The sequence below is a fragment of the Macaca thibetana genome, chromosome 10 (assembly GCF_024542745.1).
Source record: "Macaca thibetana thibetana isolate TM-01 chromosome 10, ASM2454274v1, whole genome shotgun sequence".
NCBI lineage: Eukaryota > Metazoa > Chordata > Mammalia > Primates > Cercopithecidae > Macaca > Macaca thibetana.
Window position 1 is genome coordinate 53,639,176 of NC_065587.1, and position 21,922 is coordinate 53,661,097.

Consider the following 21,922-nt stretch of genomic DNA (forward strand, 5'->3'; position numbering starts at 1 on the left):
GCTGGGAAGTGGTTCTCCTCATTTGACAGATGAAGAAAGAAGAAACAGGCCCAGAGCGCGGAGGTGACTCGCCCAAGGTCACACAGTGAGCAAGGAACAGAGCTGTGACCCAAGAGATTGAAGACCGAGGTGAACCCCAACACACTCCTGCTCTGAAGGTCCCCACACCACACCACACCACATGCAGTAAAATGCACCAACTCTCGCTTCAGACCTCTCCTATGCATGAGTAGAGGAGAGGTGAACAGAACTGGTGCTGACTAGTTGGCACAATGCTAGATTTTGTAGACATTTAATTAAACACCCATTAATTTTGATTTTGCAGTTTTCTTTTTGTATTTTGGAGCTTATCTTTTCTTTTTTCCTTTTCACATGTCAAACTTTTTCATAGGCCCTTGACAACTGCTTGAATGCTCCCTGTGGTACAGGGCCAAGTCCTATCTCTCTGTCTCAGTCTTGGGACTTTTGGAAGACCCTTAGGCTGTGGCCAATCTGTGGAGAAGGGAGCACAAAGATCAGTTAGCTGAGGTGCTCTCCTTAAGGACCTCAGGTCTGCCTCTGAGACTCGACATCCCCAAAGAAGAAGGTTCCCCATCGCAGGAGGTCTGTGCTCTGGCAGGTTTCAGGAGCTCAGCACAGAGAGAGTCTCAGGCCCAACAGGGGGTGGGAACAGTGCATTCATTGGGGGGAGGCCAGAAGTTATTGGTGAATCTTTTTAAAAGGTGGGGAGGTGGGGTAAAGTGGGGACCTGGAATGCCAGGATTCCAGGCTTAGGGCCTTGGTCCAAATTAATAATAACACCAATGATACCTACCTCTGTTAAGCACCTACTGGATGCCAAGCACCATACTCTTTTTTTTTTTTTTTTTTTTTTTTGAGACGGAGTCTCGTCGCCCGGGCTGGAGTGCAGTGGCCGGATCTCAGCTCACTGCAAGCTCCGCCTCCCGGGTTTACACCATTCTCCTGCCTCAGCCTCCCGAATAGCTGGGACTACAGGCGCCCGCCACCTCGCCCGGCTAGTTTTTTGTATTTTTTTAGTAGAGACGGGGTTTCACCGTGTTAGCCAGGATGGTCTCGATCTCCTGACCTCGAAGCACCATACTCTTATCTTGTTTAGTCTTCATGACATCTGTGGGATTCAAGCAGGGCAGATAAACAAAATAGTTAACCTTTAGTACAGCACGTAGGATCAATCAGAACATTCACCACTGAGGCTGCAGCAGGTCCTCATGGCCCCCAGAGGATCCAACCTTTAGTTTTTGGACCTTGGTGAGAGGAGGTGTCCCTAGGTAAAATGGGAGCAGGAGAGAACATTTGGTCCACGGGTTGGCCAGGACAAACATATTGCAATTTGTGTGTGTGTGTGTGACAGAGTCTCACTCTGTCACCCAGGCTGGAGTGCAGTGGCATGATCTCAGCTCACTGCAGCCTCCGTCTCCTGGGTTCAAGAGATTCTCTTGCCTCAGCCTCCTAAGTAGCTGGGATTACAGATGCCTGCCACGATGCCTGACTAATTTTTTTTTTTAATTTTTAGTAGAGACGAGGTTTCACCATGTTGGTAGGGCTGCTCTCAAAATCCTGACCTCAAATGATCTGCCTGCCTTGACCTCCCAAAATGCTGGGTTTACAGGCATGAGCCACCAGGCCCGGCCCCGTATTGCCATATTTTAACAAGCCCGGCTGAATATTGGTTCAGGTCATAGGCACTACTACCATCTGTTCCATTTTACAGTCAAGGAAACTGAGGCTCAGAGAGGTACCACCTCTAGTGGGGAGGTGCTACCTGAATTCAGACCTAGGGAGGCTTCACTCCAGGGTCTGCACCTTGAACCATTATGCTTCTAATGTTTAACTACCTTGTCCCAGGCCCAGGCACTCACATTCTGGCTACTTTCTCTTCTCCCCAAAGGTTTCCCTGCAGCTTCTGGACTCAAAGGGCCAATGGCAGCTCAGGCAGGAGGAAGGGAAGGGTTAATTGGGCCACAGCCCAGGGCAGGCACAGCACCACTCTCGGGCCTGGCAGCCTCTGGCACCTGCCCTGGCCTTTCATCTCCACAGGCTCCAGGTGAGAGAAGCCAGAGTCTGACCTGCCAGGGACCCAGCAGCGTGGCTTCCCTTTGATTCCCATGGAGCCCAGAGTCAAAAGCAGGCGGCAGTGGCCAGTGCCTCAACATCCCCCGGATGGCAGCCCCATGCTGCCCTTTTCCCTTAACCACCAGCCTGGCCTGAGCCTCTGCAAGGTGAGGCTGGTGGGGGGCCCAACCTGCGAGATTCTCAGGGGACAGGCCAGAGCCAGAGAGAGGCTGAGGGATGCTCTGGGGCAGAGGGGAAGGAGGGACAGCAGTGCAAAGCATGGGTTCAGGCCCAGGACCAGTTGTAGTGGGTCAGGGGGAGTTCCAGGAGGCTGGAGGGGGAAGAGCGTGGGCTCTGAGAAGCACAGAGCTTGACCATGGCCCTTCCCGGAGGTGCTGGCAACCTCGTGGGGTTCAGGTCTCAAGGTGAGAGCTGCAGGGGGCTGGTGAGAAAAAGCAGCGAATTTAAAAGGAATTAGTCAGGAGGAGGTGACAGGCCCATTCTGAAGCAAGATGAATGGGTTTCAGTTGGCGAAAATGATTCTAATTTATAATCTGCTTCTTGCTGCCGCTCGCCAATTAATTCTCTATAGATACATAAATAGGCCGCATGTTTGCTTTGCTTCAAACGTAATAAACATTACACTCTGTCCCCTTCTTTTGTGCCGGTTCCTGTCATGGCATTAGTCCCCACAGCTAATTCCTCACACCTGTCTTTGCCGCTCAGGGGAGCAGGGCTGAGTGGGGAGGAAGTGCCCAGCTCCAGGAAACTCGAGGCATCAGGAGATAAATTGCCGATCCAAAAGCTGCCAACACCCGCAGCAAGCCCGGGCTCCCCACTCAGGAGATGCCCAGGCGGCGAGGGAGGGAGGGAGGCACAGGGGAGTCCCCCCATCCTCCTTTCGAGACTCCTGTGTCACACTCTTTGGTGTGGTGACCATCTTCCTAATGAGGGATGGAGGGAGGCATAAGATGCTTCCTCCCATCTGTAGCCTCAGCCCGCTGGGTTCCAGACACACCAGGCCCACTCTGCTTCAAGCTTTTGCACTTGCCATTCCCTCTACCCCAGGGAATGACTCCTTTACATCATTTTTTAAATTTCTGAGTCTCACTCTGTCACCCAGGCTGGAGTGCAGTGGTGCAATCTCTGCCTCTCAGGTTCAAGCGATTCTCCCGCCATAGTGTCCCGAGTAGATGGGATTATAGACACATGCCACCATGCCTGGCTAATTTTGTATTTTTAGTAGAGACAGGGTTTCACCTTGTTGGCCAAGCTGGTCTCGAACTCCTAACCTCAAAGAGGCCTGCCTCGGCCTCCCAAAGTGCTGGGATTACAGGTGTGAGCCACCACGCCTGGCATTCTTTGCATCTTTCTTCATGTTTCACCTTCCCAGTGAGATATTTCCCTGACCACCCCCCCCACTTCCTAAAACTGACACCCCCTCTTCAACTCTCCCCATGCTCCTTTCCAGCTTTTAATTTTTCCTTGGTACCATCACCCTCTGACATTATATGTATTTTGTGAATTTATCTTGTCTATTTTCCTCCCCAACTGGAATGTAAGAGCCCCTGAGGTCATCCCCACATTTGGTGCTATATTCTCAGTGCTTGGCATGTAGTAGATGCTCATTAATATTTGTTGAATGAATGAATGAGTTGGGGAGGGAGTGGGAGGGAGCAGCAGATGGGAGCCACAGATTGAAATGACACCTTACTTCTCGTCATCTCATCTGACCCCTGAGAGATGGCAAAACTGAGGCTAGGGGGGGCGAGACTTGCCCAAGATGACACAGCGAGTTAGTGGCAGGGCTGGTACTAGGATCCCAGTCCTTGGCCCTTCTCTAAGGCAGCTCAGGCCAGGAATACACCTCCCAAACGTCCTTCCAGGTGGGGTGTTGAGGCAACTGAAACTCAGGGAGGTGACGTGACTTGCCCAAGGTCACACTCATTTAATCACCAAAATGATTGAGTACCTAATATGTCCCAGGCAAGGTTCTAGGAGACGAGGATGTAGCAGCAATCAGGACAGAAAAGATCTCTGCCCTCCCAGAACTCACATCCTAGAGAGAGAAACTGGCATTGGGTGAGTTAATAAATAAATGTAAATGTTAGGAAGTGGTAACAGCTCAGAATTTAAAGCAGGGTGAAAAGATCGTGTGATGTCACGGCAAGATGGAATAGAGGTGAAGTGCCATTTGCCGTGGGTTGGTCAGGGATGTTCTCTGTAAACAGGTAACAGCTGAGCAGGAGCGCCACTGACAAGAAGGAGACAACCTTGTGAGCACAGAACAGGACCAGGACTTCCACTTGGATCTGTCTGCTCCAAAGCGTGTATTTTTCCCCACTAAAAATGAGCATTCCTGGCAGTAAGGAGCACTATCGGGTGAAGGAAGAAGCACTCAGCTCTGAGTGGGTGAGGTATGAGTTGAAGTCTGTTTTTGTTTTTTTTTTTTTTTGAGACAGAGTCTCGCTCTGTCGCCCGGGCTGGAGTGCAGTGGCCGGATCTCAGCTCACTGCAAGCTCCGCCTCCCGGGTTCACGCCATTCTCCTGCCTCAGCCTCCCGAGTAGCTGGGACTACAGGCGCCCACCACCGCGCCCAGCTAATTTTTTGTATTTTTTAGTAGAGACGGGGTTTCACCGTGTTAACCAGGATGGTCTCGATCTCCTGACCTCGTGATCCGCCCGTCTTGGCCTCCCAAAGTGCTGGGATTACAGGCTTGAGCCACCGCGCCCGGCCATGAGTTGAAGTCTGAAACCTCGGTGAGAAAGAACAGATAGCAAGGGATGGAGCAGAGGTGGCTCAGCCAGAGACCACAGGGGCAGAGGCCTGGAGGTGAAAGGCCTGGAGGTAGGAATGAGACCTTCAGGCAGAGGTGAGCTGGCTCTAGGGGAAGCAGGGAGCAAGCCCTGATTTGTATTGTTTATCATTTCTTTTTTGTGGTGTAAATATTCTCAACCTGGCCAATTTCAAGGGCTTGCCAACCTGGCTTGCAAAATTCCTGGGAAAAGACTCTAACAATTGGCTTTGATAAGCCAACACAAACCAGTTCCAGCACACCACTGCTTCAGGTGTCAATCAGAGGGTGGCCAGGCAGCATCCACACAGAGAAGAAGCAAGACATGGTTTGGAAAAGTACGTGTGGAGCAGAGAGTCCTGGATCCCGGAAGGGCTCTTGGTCATCATGACATTTTCCCCCACCACTCCTCCTTTATTTTATGCAACAGAAAACCAAGGCCAAGAAAAGAAAGAACTAGAGACGTGCCCAAAACACAGAGAGAGTTGAGGTCGGAGCCACAGCCGGAAGATCTTAGGCTTCTCAGGATATCTAGCACTTTCTCTGTGGCATCCAACTGCCTGTTCCTAAGAAGTCGTCATCTGTGATGGCCCCATCAGGCCTGAGAGTCAAGGAATCTGCTACCCATGAGAGGCGGGAGGAGGGAAGCAAACAGGGACATGTGTTGTAGGTCCAATGGAGGTGGGAGAACTTCATGCCTCCTGCTGGTTTAATACTTAACGCTGGATTTCAAAAGACAAATAGGAGTTTTCCAACAAAACAAAGGAGGAGAGGGAGCTCCAAGTGGCAGGGACAACATTAAAAAAGCTCAGAGTGGATAGAAGCTAAAAGAGTTTGGCACTACCAGAATATAAGGTGCAAGAAGGAAACAGTGGGAGAGGAAGCTGGAGAGGCAATGCCCTGTTCCTCATGCTGAAGCCATAATGGTGGGCTTTCAGGTAGCTGCAGAGAAGCTATTTTTAGATGGGTACCCCCCTCTTGCCAGAACCAGATGAATGAAATCGTCCGGCAAAGTCCACTTCCTCATGGGTGAGAACCTGCAGGTGAGGGAAGGCCTGGGTTCTGTGGCATGTTGGCCCCAGCCCTTCTGGTGCTCAGCAGGTCACTCGGCCCGGGGTGGGTCCCTCATCCTCATCCCCTTGCAGATCCCCTTTCGCTTCCCACTGGCGGGTCTTCTCCAGGCCAGGAATAGAACCTCACATCTGACAATCCTCAGCGGTGTTTAAATTTAATGGGCCTTTCTGCTTTTTTCTTCCTCAGCACCTGGGCTGGGCGCTCTGCAGCAGCCCTGAGGAGAGGCAGGTGAATAATTCAGGGAGAGTCGGTGTTTGAAGTGTGTGGGGGGAGTGTGGCAGGGCCGTCTCACCCCACCACCCCAGGGAAGGGGGTTCAGGAGGGAAGGTCCAAGTGCTCAGTTTCTGCTCTACTCTGCTCTGTCTTTAGGGCCTTTCAGGGAAGCTCAGGGGACTCTTATTCCCATCTCCACGCAGCCACCTGCAGTGTCAGGCCTCGGGGCTGCAGAAGCTGTCTAGGGCTGACAGGAAGGGAGAGGGAAAGCGGGGAGGCACGTCTTTCCCAGTGGCTTTGGATCTGGGTCCAAAGAGAGAGACAGAAAAGAGACAGAGTGTGTATAGGAGGCAGAAGGTTGGGACCTAGCCCCAAACAGAGGTGACAGGAGTAGGTTTAGGGACCTGGGATGTGAGCTGAGATGTGCATGCCCAGAAGAGCTCCTGGTGTAAAGCTGGATCCTGGCCTGGGCCATAGCCACTGTCCATGGTGCTGCCGTTGTGCTCGGGCCCTGGATGGAGTGCCAAGTTCACAAAGCTTGCAACTTGGCAGGCGCTGGCCTCCTACTTTTCCCACCCGGCCCCACCCCAGCCCACCACAGACAAAGTAGCCTTCCCATTTTCTAACTTCGGCACCTTTCCAGCGTTTGCATTCATTTATTCACGCATACATTTAACAAGTATTTATTGAGCATCTACTATGTGCTGCATTGGGAGGATAGTGCAGTGAACAAAACAGACTCAATTCTTAAGCTCCTAGAACTTGTGTTCCATCCCTGCACCCACTTCCTTCAGGAGAAAGAGGGGAAAGGAGAGGAAGGAGCTGGCCTTAAATTCCTGTTCGTCCCCTGACTTGGTCTGAGTCGTCCAGCAAGGCACTTTCTCTCCCGTCCAGCAAGTCCACTTTCTACCGCTGGTTTCCCCAGCGGTAGCATGGGGATGATAACCCTGTTTTGTGAGTAGTTGCTGTTGTTCTTCTTATTAATTACAGCAAACACTTATCCTAAGTGCCTTACAAGGATTTGCTCATCCAGTCTTCACCATCTCTATTTTACTATAAGGAAACTGAGACGTGGAGAGGTGAAGTCACTTGCCCAGGGTGACACAGTGGCAAGGGGCCTTGATGGGATTTGAACCCAGGCAGTCTGGCTACGGGGTCTGCGAGGATTAACGCGATGAGGTGGAGGTGTTTAAGGGCGCAGTGGCCTCGGCCCCTGTGGCTCCCGCAGGCTCGCCCCTTCCCCTCCTGGAGCCCCCAGCCATGGGCTGCTTCCCCGTCCCCACGGGGTCCCCTCCCCCTCCCTGCGCTCCCGTCGGCCCCGGCGGAGGAAGCCGGCTCCGCAGAGGCGTAGAGCGCCGGGAGTCCCCGGTGGGCGCCCTCGTTCGGCTCCCGGGTCCCTCTGGGGAGGGGCTGGGGTGTGCCCCGGCTGCTCCCCATGCCCCCCTGAGGGCTGACGGCCCCGTCCCCGCGCTGACATTTCTTTGCTTGTTCATGTCACGGCCCTTCAGTCTGCGCAGTTTTACAAATGTGCTGGCGAGATGAAAGGCGCCGGGAACAGCGACTGGAGAGTAAGTTCGGAAAAGCTTTTAACTTCCAGCTCCCACAGACAAAGCGGGAGGAGGGGGAGGAAGGGAGGGAAGGGAGGGGAAGCACAGAGTGGGGAGCGTAGAGGAAGGGAGGGGGAGGAGGGGAGTGGGAAGGAAGGAGGGAAGGAGGAAGAGGAGAAGGAAGTGTGGGGAGAAGAGATAAAGGGAAAAGGGGCGGGGGCGGGGGGCGGGGTATGGGGCGGGATGAGGACAGAGAGAATCAGAGTAGGACAGGCAAGAGGAGACAGAGGGAGATTGGGTGCCCCGAAGAAACAGAGATGAGAAGAGACAGAGAAACAGAGAGAGGGAGACAGACACGGGGGCAGAGAGAACAGGACAGAGAGGGGGGAAACGGAAAGAGAAAGACAGATGCAGGGACACAGCTAGGAGATAAGCAGATCGGGGGAGGGGAGAAGGGTGCTAGAGAAGATGTAGGGGCAGGTAACAAGAGACTGACACCCATTCAGAAACAGTCAGAGAGACCAGAGACACTGAGGGGGAGAAGACAGAGACAGGAGTGGAGGGAGTCAGAGAAGGGAGGATAGATGGACAGTGAATGAGAAGGTGACAGACAGATAAAGAGATGACAGAGAAGTGTAGAGAAGAAGAGGAAAAGAGCCAGGGAGAATAGCAGAGCCTGGAGCTAAGAGCAGCCTCCCCACCCCCAATACACACGCATACACACACCCTTCACTGACACCTGCTCAAACTCACAGGCTCCCTGGAGCAGACCCTGCTGTTAGGGCGCTCAGACTAGAGCAGGGGCTCTCAACTGGGGGTGACTTTGCCCTTCAGGAGACATTTGGCAATGTCAGGACACATTTTTAGTTGTCACAACTGGGGAGGGGGTGTGCTGCTGGCATCTAGTGGGTAGAAGCTGGGGATGCTGCTAAGCATCCTACACGGGACATGCCCAATGACAGAGAATTATCTGGCCCAAATGTCAATTGGGCCAAAGTGGAGTGACCCTGGGCTAGAGAGAGAGAGATGGCCATGCACCCAGATGACTACTCCAGGGGAAAACATGTCCCGTGTGCCAAGACAGGGCTGTGTGCCCTTCTGATGGATTGGGAAGGAGAATTCTCACATGCGCCTCCTCCTGGAATCCTTCCCTCGCCATGCTTCTCTCCCCAAGTCCTTCCTTACCCTACCCAGTCCCTGGAGGAGTGGTGTCTCCCTTGTTTGTAGACTCACCACACGATATAAAGCAGCACAGGTTCAAGCTCTAACTACAAAGCACTCGGCATTTTATTTGCCCAGAGGCAGTACTGCACACTAGTTCAGTGTGCAGGCTTTGGTCCCAGCCTGCCTTGGTTTGAATCCCAGCTCTGCCACAAACTAATTGTGTGACCTTGGGCACATTTCATAGTTGCTCTGTGCTCAGTTTCCCCATTTTAAATTTATAAACTTGTTGAGAGCAAAAGGAACTAATCTGTGTAAAACGTTTAGGAGAAGGCTTGATACATGGCACAGGTTCACTAAATGCTAACTATTGTTACTATCATCTCATTTTCTCTTCACATCAACGCTGGGGGAAGTGGCTTGCCCATGGGTCACACAGTCTGCATGTGGCAGAGCTGCTCTCAGAGCCCCGGTTTGCCCAGTTCTTCCTCTGCCACACCACACTGCCTCTTGCTGCACCTTCCACACTGCAACAGAAGTCCCAGCTTACCTTCTCCCAGACCAGAGTAAGAGATCTGAGCCAGGCCCAATGCATCAACCTGATCTCCCTACTTGCCATCTGAATGATCTTGCTATTTCAACGCTGTGTCTCAGTTTCCTCATTTGTAAAATGGGCTAATACTAGTACCTGATTATTGTGAGGACTTAAAAGCAAAACTATGGCACACAGCAAGTGCTCAGTAAACATTCAGTGTGTTCTCAGAGCTTAGCCGAAGTGCTCACAACAGAGTGGATGCTCAGAGAAAGTCTGTTGAAGGAAGAATTGGAAATAATGGTAGAATGAGCCTGAAATTAGGAAACATTGGGATAGGAAAACCTGAGGGCCTAATAAAGAGTCATGGGGAGCTGGATGCAGCAGCACATGCCTGGTGTCCCAGTTACTTGAGAGGCTGAGGCAGAATGATCACCTGAGTCCAGGAATCGAGCCTGGACAACATAGTGAGACCCATCTCATAAAAAAGAGAGAAGAGAGAGACCAGAGCAAAAGAGAGAGATGTGACAGCAGTTCATTCAATAACATTTATTGAGCACCTACTGTGTGCATGTAGATGTGAGAGCAACAGTGTCCCAGGCCAAAACAACCTGTGGACAACTAAGTAGGTCTGACTCTGGAGATGAACAGCACACACCAGGGCCCTGAGGAAGAGGCGAAGAGGGAGTGGGAACTGGAGCAAACAGCAAAAGTGAGTCAGAGCAGGAGGAGAGAAAGAAAAGTGAAGAGATGCATCTGGAAGGCTGGCCTCTGGTCTCCGAAAGCATGAAAGAGTGGAGGCTAAGAATAGAGAGGAGAGGGATGGGGAAAAGGAAGACAATAGAAAGGCAAGGCTGGAAGAGATCAATGAAGGGAAATAAACCAAGAGAAGGACTTAGGGGAGGGAACAGCCTGGCACAGTGGAGAATATATCTCAAAATAAATAAATGAATGATGGAGTTTAGTAGGAGGGGCCGGAGGGGCAGCCAGCAGGAGAGGTGATTCCAATAATCAGGGAGAAGGACTAGGGTGTGGAGATGGAGATGGAAATTGGGAAAGGAGGCGAGGAGGAGAGAAGGATAGGGATGAGGTAGAGCCGGGGTTCCTGGAGGGCCCTGCCCCTTCTTTGCCATGAACTTCAGCAGCTGATTGTGGGTGATTAAATGGCTGGTCATTGGCAGCTTGGCAGGACAGAGGTCTGCAGCTGTCCAGTCTCCTGTTATCCTTCACCCACCTATCTGGAAGCCATGGGGAGTAGGGGGGCGGGTAACTCCTAAGGGGACCCACAACCCAAGATAAAGTGTGGGTCGATGGGAGTCACTGGTCCTATCCTACCATCAACAACCTCATATTGAAAACTCAGGAGTGGGGGTGGGAGGGTCTCCTCCATTAGGCCTCATCCCAGAGAGATGAGGCAGTAAGGAGAGCCAGGCAGCAATAGAAAGAAACAAGACCAGGTGGAAAAAACATCAGGGAGCGGACCAGCCGGATTTTTTAAAGAACGGAAAACCCGACTAGCAAGGAATTTCTGGGCAGTGGGAAGATTTTATTGGGAGACTTCTCCAGGTCAAGGTGGCACCAAGTTAAGGATGGAGGCGTCTTGTTTTGCCTGCTCACTTTGTTGGTTACAGGGATGTCCAGCAGAACCCTCCAGAGGAAAAGCCCACAAGGTTCTCTCCCGGGTACACCCGACCTCCCACCTGCCTGGGGACTCAGCCCTAGGCACCTGGTCTCTGTCCACCTCAATGCACAGTGACTGTTTCTGAACTGGCCGATCTGGTCTGTGCAAGGGGCCTTTCTGGGCAGCAAGCCAGGGGTGGCCACTGGAGAACACTGCTCCTACCCTCGCCTGAGGCCCCGCTCCTCTGAAGGCGGCCTGCCGTGGTAGTCGGGGGCGGAAATGGGAAGCCGTAGTTGCAGTAAAATCAGGTGGGGGAATAGGCTCCGGTCTCAAGCTGCGGCCACCGGGGGAGCTGCCAGGCGGGGAGGTAGATGGTCCCCCTCCTGGGGGCGCTCCCTCCGCGCGGATCTAGGGTTGGAGGAGGGAGGGGCACTGTCCCCTGTGGGGTTTCCTGGGACTGGGCCGCCCGAGAGAGGGAAAGGCCGTCCCCTCGTGGCGTAGGAGGGGCGCGATCCTTGGGGCGGGGGCCGGGGCTCCCCGGCTGCGGGGGTCCGGGCCCGGCGGCCGCCTGCTGCTCGGCACTGTGCGGCGCTCCTGCCCGGCGGGCGCTGCATTCTCCGAGTCTCCACCAGAGGCTGCGGGAGGAAGGAAGGGATCCGTCCCTTGCACACTTCCCCCCTAGTCAGACACGCACACTCCCTCGCTCCCGCTCGCTCGCTCACTCCCTCGCTCTCTCGCTCTCTCGCTCACACACACGCGCGCACACGCCGCCGCGGCTCCCCCTCTCGCTCCCGCTCTCCCTCCGGCTCCTCCGGGCGGCCGCGGGGCTCCGGACTCGCCCGTCGCCCGCGCCGGGGCTTCCGCCCCACGCAGCGTCCCGAGGCGGCAGGACCGGGGGGAGCCCCGGGCCGCTCCCCGAGGTAAGAGCGCGGAGTGCCGCGGGAGGGGCGGCCGGATCGCCGCCGAGGGGAGGCTGCCCGGCGGGGAGGGAGCCCCCTGGTCGGCGGGAGCGGCCGGGCAGGCGGCGCGGGGGGCGAGCCTCCAGCCGCAGGAGGAGCCGGGGTGCCTGCGCCCGGCCCTGCGCGCCCCCTCCTCTCGGCGGGGCGGGCGGGGAGGGAGTTTCCCACGTCCAAACTTTCCCCGGCGCGGAGCCGAGCCGCCTCTCGGCCCAAAGCCCGCAGCCCCCACCCGTCCCCACAACCTCGTCCGTCGCGCGCCCGGGAGCCTCCGGGACCCCCGCGGGCCGAGGGGTGGCAACGCCAGGGGCCGAGCCGGCGCTCCAAAAGGAGCTGGGAAGGTGGAGCACAGCCCTGACGCGAAGGCTGGGACCCAGGCGTTCCCGGTCCCCCAACCCTGCTAGCGGGGCTCGGCTCCCCGGCCCCTCCCAGAGGCGGGGTCCGGGGCCGGGAAATACCGCACGGCGCGAGCGTGTGCGCGCGGTGTGTGTGTGCGAGGTCGTGCCGCGTCCGGGGGCACCCGGAGGCTGACTCCAGCCACGGCGACACGCATGGCTCTGGCCCCCTCTGAGCCGGGGAACCGGCCCACAGGGACCCCTGCCGGCCCCACCCGCGCGACCCTGTTGCCCTCTGGCCGTCGGGCGGGCTGGCGGTGAGCGAGGACCAGCGCTGCCCTCTTCCTTAGGACTCGACTTCGGAGACACCGTCCCCGATTCGGAAGAAGGACGGGGCCCCCGACCGCCTAACGTCCAAAGAGAGCGCCACTTAGGGCTAACCCTCGGGGGCCGCGGCGTTCACTGGGAAGAGTGGACTGCGTGGGCGCTCAGGGTGCTGGGCAGCCCTGGGTGGGCACAATGTGGACCCGTCTCGCTCGCGCCTCCCGGCTGCCTCTTCTCTGGCACTGTCGGGCCCTGTCCCAGGCGTGGCTGCAGCGGGCAGAGCTGATCCAGGGTCCCCCGAGGTCTCCCCGAGGTGCAGGGCACCCCCTTGTGGCGAGCAGAGAAACTGCTGTTTGAGGCCGCTCAGGGCTTCCAAGGCGCTCGCTCCTGGGAACCTCTTCTCTCCCACCCCTTCGGGCGTCGCCAGGGTTGCGAATGCCAGCTTCTTTTCCCTGGGGCTGATTCCAGCACTCCCCAGCTTTCTGGAGCTGGCCAAGGTGCCCCCAGCACAGGCAGCGGCTCATTCGAGGGCTTTGGCTGTTGCCAGCTCTCTGTGGCCCCTCCAGTCAGGTTCAGGATCTCATCCTCTTCTCCCACTGGTCAGCGCCACTACCCTATATCAGCATCACCACTGCCCTGGGGCCCAAAGGCTCCACCCTAACGACCATGACTCTTTGTCCTTCATTAGTATCCCGTGTATGTGTCCTTCAGTGCCCACTCCGTCCCCCTCAGTTGCCTCTAGTCTACAGCCCTTGTTGAAATTTGGCCTCTACACCCATAGTGACATTCTTTGGTCTTTGCCCATAGATGACCATTTCCCCGTCCTCCAGGACCCATCTTCTGTCCTGTCTGCCTCAGTTTTTCTGTAGCACTCACCTGTTCCCTGCCCCAGTCATTTCTCTACTTCACCCTTATTTCCCTCCTTGTCCCAGTGTCTGGAACTCTCCTCTTCCATTCCTCCTGGAAGGGAAGGGCATTGCCAACATTTAAACACTGCTTCCTGGAGATGTCCATGTGCCCTTCTGGGACCACCACTGCCAGTGCCTCGGGGGCAGGTACTTTATAAAGCCAGCCAGGTCTCTCTCAGCTAAGGGACACCTGTACCTCTTGTGCGTCCCCATCAGGGGGCCCCTGGAGATGAGAACCGCTTTCCCTATTCCTAACTGTGATCAGCATATTGGAGACCACCTGGGCTGCCCTCTTTTCTATTTTCAAGGATTGGCAACAGCGGCCCGAGGTCACATGGTAAGCTATACCCAGAGCCAGAATAGGAACCCAGGCATCTTGACTTCCAGGCCTCACCAACGCTCCTTATGTGTTGGGTAGGCCTGGGGCAAAACAGAGCCATTTCTTGGCTTCATGCTGCAGGCAGGACAAGAAGACGCTTGCTTAAATCCAGCATGAAGTGTTCAAGTTAGACCCCAGTGCTCCCAGTCCAGTGCGGGAAGAAAGCTGTTGAATGCCTTTAGCAGAGAAGCCAAGTAGCAGAAGCAGAGGACAAAGTTTGGCCCCTAAAAGTGTGTTGTGACCTCCGGGTGAGTCACAGCCTTTCTGTCAAAAGGGTGGCTGTGATCTCAGGATGTTTCTGGTCGTGCTCTGGAATAATCATACCCAGAGGCTGGAACCCCCGATGCCCCTGCTGCTTCCCCAGGCATTGGTCTTTCTGAGGGCTTTGCAGGAGCGCTGCTTTCTGAAGCCCTCTGACAGGGGCCGGGCCATAGCTGGGGCAGGGAGCCCAGGAGGGCCCGTCTCTTCCCGAGTTGGCAAAGTTCGGAGCAGCCAGTTTATTTACCACATGGGCGATAAGAGTCAGCCAATTAAACTTCCTCTCCTCTCTCTCTGTTCTTCCCCCTCCCCTTTTTCTTCCATCAGGAAACTCCAGTCTGAAATGCAGCCTCAGGTAGAGGGAGAGAGAGTGAATGATTTCTGTTTATATAACACAGGCAGCAGCTGGCACTGCACGGCCTGGGAGAGAGTGGGGGAATAGAAGACCCTATGGTGGTGGGTGAGCTGAGGCCTCACGGCCGAGGACTTCCTCATTCCTCCCCATAGCTGAGCCAGGAAGGGTGCTGGGGCTGGGGACCAGGTGGGGAATCAGGCTGAAAGGAAACCCAGGCCTCAGGCCAGGCTCAGAGAGAAAAGCCTCATGCCCCCAGCAAGAGTGGGCACACCCTCCACCCTGGGTTCCTCAGAGCACCTTTAAGATGGAGCTCTCGAGTCAGGGCCTCTCCTTCCTAGAACCTTGTGTTTTGATTCTGGCCCCTGTAGAGAGAGCCTAGATATTTCACCACCAGGACAGGCTCTGACCTCAACTTTTCATCAGGGCAGGTGGGCATGGTAGGACTGTCTTTCCCCTCATGGAGGAGACAAGGCCTAACAAGAAAGTTGTCTGTGGAGTGATTTGAGCTCTGTGTATCTGGCAGGAGGGACATTTTCTCATTGTTAATGATACAGAGTGGCTACTTGGAAACAGAGGTGCAGGACAGGAAGGCTGGGGGCATGGCTGTTATATGCAGTTGGGCAGGTTGTTGACTGTCCAAGGACATTTAATGCAGGAGGAGAGTGGGGACTGAAATCTATTTTAAGCTCCACTGTCCAAGTCAGGTGCCTGCCTGGAGGAGGGGAGCATCTTTCTCTAATTTGCAAAAAGGCTTCGTATACTTACCAGCCATGGCCTATGGGGCGGCTTACCCCCAGAGAAGGATCCCTTTCTTTAATTACTCCAAAGGTGGCCCATCTGGGGGTTAAGGATATGTTCACTGCTCACTCCTTAGCTCAGTTCTCTTACAATGGGCACACACCTTTCTGAATATGTGGATCTGATTTCAAACACATGAGGTGCAGAAACCTGGAGGAATTCCCTTCTCCCCCCACGTTTCCCTCCACGCCCCATCAGCAGGCTCCTTCCTGCTGTCACATTGGGATTAGGCTGGGAACTTCTTGCTTTGTCGTCAGACCCACAAGCCTTCAGCCATCCACTTGTTACCAGCTCTTTCCTGTGCATAATATAAATAGATGATTAAGCGCGTAGGCATTGGAGTCCAACCAGCCTGAGTTTGTGACTTGCTGGCAAGTTACTTTGCCTCTCTGAGCCTCAGTCTCTTGCTCTGTGAAATGGAGGAAAATATAATACCTGTCTCATTGGGTTGTTGTGAAGATTAAATGTGCATGAGCATGTATGGTCCTGAGCACGATGCCTGGCACATAGGACACCCCATACGTAAAGCAGTATCGTTATTATTCGTATCTCTCCATTTGTATTCCTTGGTTCCCATGGGGTAAGGGCAGTGGTTCCTCCCTGTTTGGTTTTGCACATGATTTTGGCTGCCTGCACCCCTGCAGGAGGGGAAGTGAGTTAGGACCACCAGGATCTGTCTCTGACTTCAGGATCCTTCTTCCTTTGCCTTGAGGAAGGTGGAGTCCCTGCATGCAGCCGGCAGTGTAGGAACATGTTCTAGAGTCCCACAGATTCATTTCATCCTAATCTCTACCTTTTCTCCCCTCTCATCCATCTCGCGATCCCTGCTCCAGCTCAGACCTCACTGGCTCATGCCTAACCTGTTGTGGCAGCCTCCTCCCTGGCCTCCCAGCCTCTGATACCCTCCGGCTGCAACCCCTGTGGCAACCAGAGCGTATTTTCTCTAACGCAGGTGGGATCGTGTCACCGGCTTGATTAAAACCCTTCCATGGCTCCCCATTGCCTACTGAATTAAGTCCAGACTCGGCACCATGACATTCAAGGTCCTTGTAATCCGTCTGCATCCTCCTTTATCTCCCACTGTGCTTCCAATCTGACACTCCTGCATCCAGCCCCACCTGCCCTTCCACCTGAACGCCCTTCCCTGAAGATATTCCAAAGCATTAAGGACCCAACCCAAATAGCCCCTTTTCGTTGCATCACCCATCTGCCTGTCTGACCATCCATTCATTATCCAGTTTAAAATATATACATTTACATATATACCTAAAGCATTTACTATGTGTTAAGCATTGTGCTGCATGGTAGAGACACAATGGTGAGCAAGCAGCCTGAATCCCAGCCGACAGGAGTCTGGTGGACCAGGGAGGAAGACGAACAATTCTCATAACTGTGACAGCCAATGGGCGGGGCAGCAGAGGCTTCTAGGAGGAAATGATGTTGAGGCACACCTGCAGGCTGTCTCGCGGTTATCTATGGGATAAAGGGGGGTAGGGAGGAACAAGAGCAGGGAAGGCAGCCTCCAAGCCAAGGGGTACCAAGGCCCTAAGAGGAGGGAGAATAGCAGAGGAACTGCGAGTTCACTTGGCTGAAGTGGGGTTCAGGGAGTGGGAGTCACGGGAAACCAGGCCAGCGAGGTGGGCAGCAGCCAGGTCCTGTGGGTCTTGAAAGCCATACAAGGAGCTTGGCCTTCATCCCGAGAGCAGTGGGGAGCCACACACAGGTTTTCAGCATGGGAGCGGCGCATGGAGATTCACCATTAGAAGCCTCATCCTGCTGCTGGGTGGGGAAGACCAGGTCCTGGGCTGCTGGTGTCTGATTCTGAGTCATGGAGGGGCACTCACTCGTGAGGGTTGTGGGAGTGGAATGGATAGAGCTGAGTAACTGCATGGGCATGGGGGAGAGAAGGAGTCCCCATTCCTGGCTCAGGAGGCTGTGTGGGTCGTGAAGATGCTACATGAAGAGGAGAAGGGCTTTCAAGAAGAGGTGGGGACCAGCTGTGGACAGGTCGAGGTGAGATCCTAGTGGGATACATGAGTGGGGATGCCTGATGAATAGTCATGCAAAAACATCGAGGCCCACTCGGAGAGTTCTGGGCTGGAAACAGAGTTTTGAGGCCATGAGGAAGGAGGAGCTCACCATCCAGGATGAGTCTGTAGAATGGAAAGAAGCTTGAGGCGCTCTCAAGGTTTGGGGACAGGTTCATCCCCGGAAGCTTTCTTGGACCCAGCCAGGCACACGTGACTCCTGTCTATATTTTGAACCTCTGTAGCAATTAGTTTAGTTTTCTTTTCTCACTGCCTGCCTTGTGTCATCTGCAGCACATTAGATCAGTGTTTTTCAACTGGGGGCAATTTTGCCCCCCAGAGGACTCTTGGCAATGTCTCGAGACATTTTTGGCTGTCACTACTGCGTAGAAGGCTGCTGCTGTCATCTGATGGGTAGAGGCCAGGGATGCTGCTAAACCGCCTACAACGCACAAGACAGTCGCCCCACCCCACTGCAAAGACTCATGTAGCTCAAACTGTTGATAGTGTGGAGGCTGAGAAACCAAGCCCTGGATGAGAAGATCTTGAAGGCAGGCGCTGGGCTTTCTCATTTTTTCCTCCCTAGGGTCTAGCGTGGCATATGGTGCAAAGCTGCACTCACTCCATTCACTGAATTAAATTTGGGTGTGAGGAGAGGGGGCCTGAGGCCACGTAGCCTTGAAGTCTGAGTTAGAGTTAGGCCCAACTCTAACCAGGGTTGCCTGGCCCCTCCCCAGAGAGCTGGACCATGCTAATACACAGGCACTTAGAGAGGAGAAAAGGATGCACTGGCTGGTGGGGAGCTCCTGGATCCACAGATATTTTTCTATATATATATATATATATATTTTTTTTTTTTTTTTTTTTTTTTTTTTTGAGACGGAGTTTTACTCTTGTTGCCCAAGCTGGAGAGCAATGGCACAATCTTGGCTCACTGCAACTTCTGCCTCCTGGGTTCGAGCAACTCTCCTCCCTCAGCCTCCCGAGTAGCTGGGATTACAGGCACCTGCCACAACGCCTGACCAATTTTTGTATTTTTAGCAGAGACAGGGTTTTACCATGTTCAGCAGGCTGGTCTCGAACTCCTGACCTCTGGTGGTCCACCCGCCTTGGCCTCCCAAAGTGCTGTGATTACAGGCATGAGCCACCACACCCGGCCATATATATATATTTAATAGGCAAGTTACAGATAAACAAAATGAGAAACATGACAACCTAGTGATTAGGTGCACGGGCTCTGGAAGCAGACAGAGCAGAGTTGAAGTTCCAACTCTGCCACTTAATAGCTGAGTGAACCTCAGTTTCCTCATCTAGAAAATGGTTTTAATAAAACCTACCTCCAAGGACTCTGGAGCAATGAAGTAATACAGACAAAGTGCTTAGCACTGCACTGGGCTCACAGGAAGTATTTAATACAGAGTGATTCTCTATGTGTGTGCGTGTGTACATTTATATATATATGTATATATGTATGTATCTTTTTATATATGAAAGCATTTTTAATTAGCCATAATTTTACCACCACTTGGCTACCATTTCAGTGCATATCCTTCTTGACATATATAGATTTTTAAAAAATAAAAATGGCATCTTGCTTTATACATATGCCTCCATAACCTGCTTTTTTTCACCCTATAATATATTGTGAATGTCTTGCCATTTCGATAAATATACATCTACATCATCATTTTTTAAGAGCTGCATGGTTCTCCATTGTGTGGCTGGCCCATAATTCATTTAACCAGCCCCCACTGTTGGACATTTGGGTTGTTTCCAATCCTTCGCTATTACAAACAATTCTGCCATGAACATCCTTGTACACACATCTACACGCTCTTGTCCGATGATTTCTTCAGGGACCACTTGGACATTTTTGGCAGGAGGCGCGTGGCCCTGACCAGATTCCTCAAGTAGAAGCCCTTGGGGCCAGCTAAGAGGGGCCTGGGGGGTCCCTGGGGAAGGGAAGGATGCTGGATGGCAGAGAACTGTTTTGGCTTCTGGAAAGTAGGTCCAGATGTTAACACCACAGACCCCTCTGTGAGTGAAAAAAGCAGAAGGCCCCGCCCCGTCTTCTTTGTTGTCACCGTAGTGCTTGCAGAGTAGGGGAGGGGAGCTGGGGAGGTGGAGTGTATGCGTGTGTATGTGTGCGCGCGCGCGTGTGTGTGTGATGGGCAGAGTGACAGGCACCAGGCAGGCGGGGGACACAAGGTGGATGGGCACAGGCAGACTGATGGATGGGTAGCAGAAGCAGGTGGATCCAGGTCAGCGGGTAGACAAGATGATGGGTAGGTGACAAGCCAGACAGACTCAGGTAACTAGACACAGGACTGTGGCCTCACAGTGGGGCCCACAGGGACCAGAGGCTAAAATTGTGTATTCAGGGACAACAGAGAGTTCCCAGGAGAGGCAGCCCAGCCCCTAGGCCAGGAGGCTGGCAAGGCTTGCGTCTTCTAGGATCCAAGTGACTGTGTTTAGGGTTATGCATTTTTGAGTTGAAAGGGCCTTTAGGGACTAACCAATCCAAGCCCATGATACAGAAGGGAAACTGAGGCCCAGGGAGAGGCTGGAACTTGCCCAGGGCCCTATGGTGTCTCAGAGCAGACTGAATCCTTTGCCCCTAGCTGAGTCTATTTCAGTGTCCATTTATTCAAATGGCTTGAAAAGAAGGAAGATGGGTTGGCAGGGTGGGAGGGGAGCTGGGAGGTCAGAATGAGCCTTATCATGGCTTTTCTCTGCCCTCCCCACTCCAACAGCACTATTCATGACACACTACTGTGCGCTGTTGAGAGAACTGCCTGGGAGCCAGACTTCCAGGGTTCCCATCTTCGCCCTGCCACTTACTAGCTGAGTGACTTTCTGCCTCAGTTTCCTCATCTGTACCTACCTCATAGGATTATTGAGAAGGTGAAATGAATTATTAGAAGTAAAGCACTTAGAACAGTGCACTTAGGCCCATATTCAGTGTTCCATAAGCCTTAGCTACTAATACTGTGCTATTTTGCCCTTATTTTTTTATTGTTTATTTATTTATTTATTGAGACAGAGTCTCACATAGGCGTGAGCCACTGCACCTAGCCATGCCCTTATTTTTCCCCTTGAATTCTGTATATGTTTGTACGCACCTGCATGCTCACACACACATGACTACATGAGCAGGCTGTGTACCTTGGAAGGCAAAGGTTGTGTCTCTCCTGTGTCCTAGCCCTCCCACCATCGGGACCCTATTTGCCAGCTGGGCACATAGTAGGTGCTCCATAAATGCTCTTGAGGAAGTGGCACACTTGGCTCTATCTGGTCGCGGGCACCAGGGGAGGCTTCGTGGGGAGGCAGCATTTGAGCTGTGTATTGAAGCTAGGATGATGCTGCCGCAAGTGGAGGGTATGGGTGGAGGTCGGGGGTGCTTTCCAGCAGGTGGGAAGAGCGTGAGCAAAGAGGAGGAGCTTGGCAAAGGCTTGGGTGCCAGCCAGTTGCCCCGTTGACCAGGGCACAGAGGACATGGAGGGGAGGAAAGACAGAGAGGACCAGAAAGGGAAGTTGTAGCTGAATTCAGATGCGTGGAGCTCCAGGCTGAGGAATGTAGGCAATAGGAAGTTATTGAAGGTTGCTGGCTGGAATTAAGCTGTAGAAAGAATTTCCTGTTGGCAGTGTTTTAGGATGGACTTGAGGGAAAGAGAAAGGAGGCAACAGACAGGGGCAGCTGAAATTGTCCAGGAGATAAGTGGGGTGGGGGCTTAATGAAGTTGTAGAGAACAGGGGCCAGGGAGAAAGGCCCCAAGGAAATAGGATCAACAGGACTCAGAGCTGTTTGCTTGTGGGAGATAAGGGAGACGGAGGAATGAAATATGACAAAGCTTCAGGCCTGGTGTCTGGGAGAACTGGGGTCCATTAACCAAATTAGGGGAGCCTATACTTGGGATATATATAGGGGAAAATTGAGATGCCAGTTGAGATTATTCATCCAGCCAGCATCCCATCTAAGCCAGCCATCCATCCACTCATCCATCCACCCACCCATCCATCCATCCATCCACCCATTCATCAATCCATCCATTTATCCAATCCATCATCCTCCAGCCCACCCACCTCCATTTAAACATCCATCTGCCTGCAGTTCACCCCTCACCCACCTCCACCCATTATCCACCCACCCATCATTTACAGTCATATCACCACCTTTCTTTCCATCTTCTTACTACTCATCTCTCCACCCTCATTCACCCTCGAAGTCTACCAACTTCTCCATCCATCCAAGATACATTTCTTGTGAGCCTACTATGTGCCAGGCTCTGATAAAATCTTAACACAGCATTTGAAGGTACCTGATCCTAAAGATAATGATTAGAAAAGCCAACCAAAAGGACCAGAATGATTTTACCCAGAAGAGAGAAGTTTGAGAGGAGACTTTATGTATCCAAAGCGATGAAGAATGGAATGAACAGTGGCCTGTAGATCAGCCTTTTTGTTCTATTTCCAGGACAGAACAGAGGAAATGGGTTGCACTTGCAGCTAGACAGATTGAGGTTGGCTGTGAGGGAGGACTACCTTATTGATCATTACAGGTGTCTG

The 21,922-nt window shown here is 53.4% G+C and overlaps 2 protein-coding genes across 2 annotated transcripts in view; both read left to right on the top strand.

The window, feature by feature from the left end:
• The first annotated feature begins 3,836 nt into the window (after positions 1–3,836).
• Positions 3,837–21,922, top strand: part of NCOA5 (nuclear receptor coactivator 5) — a 255,054-nt gene continuing 236,968 nt past the window's right edge. Inside the window, exon 1 of the mRNA XM_050806489.1 lies at positions 3,837–3,841. The gene's annotated coding sequence lies outside the window, so the exon portion shown is untranslated. The remainder of the gene's footprint in view (positions 3,842–21,922) is intronic.
• Positions 11,500–21,922, top strand: part of CDH22 (cadherin 22) — a 132,911-nt gene continuing 122,488 nt past the window's right edge. The window contains exon 1 of the mRNA XM_050806456.1: positions 11,500–11,936. The gene's annotated coding sequence lies outside the window, so the exon portion shown is untranslated. The remainder of the gene's footprint in view (positions 11,937–21,922) is intronic.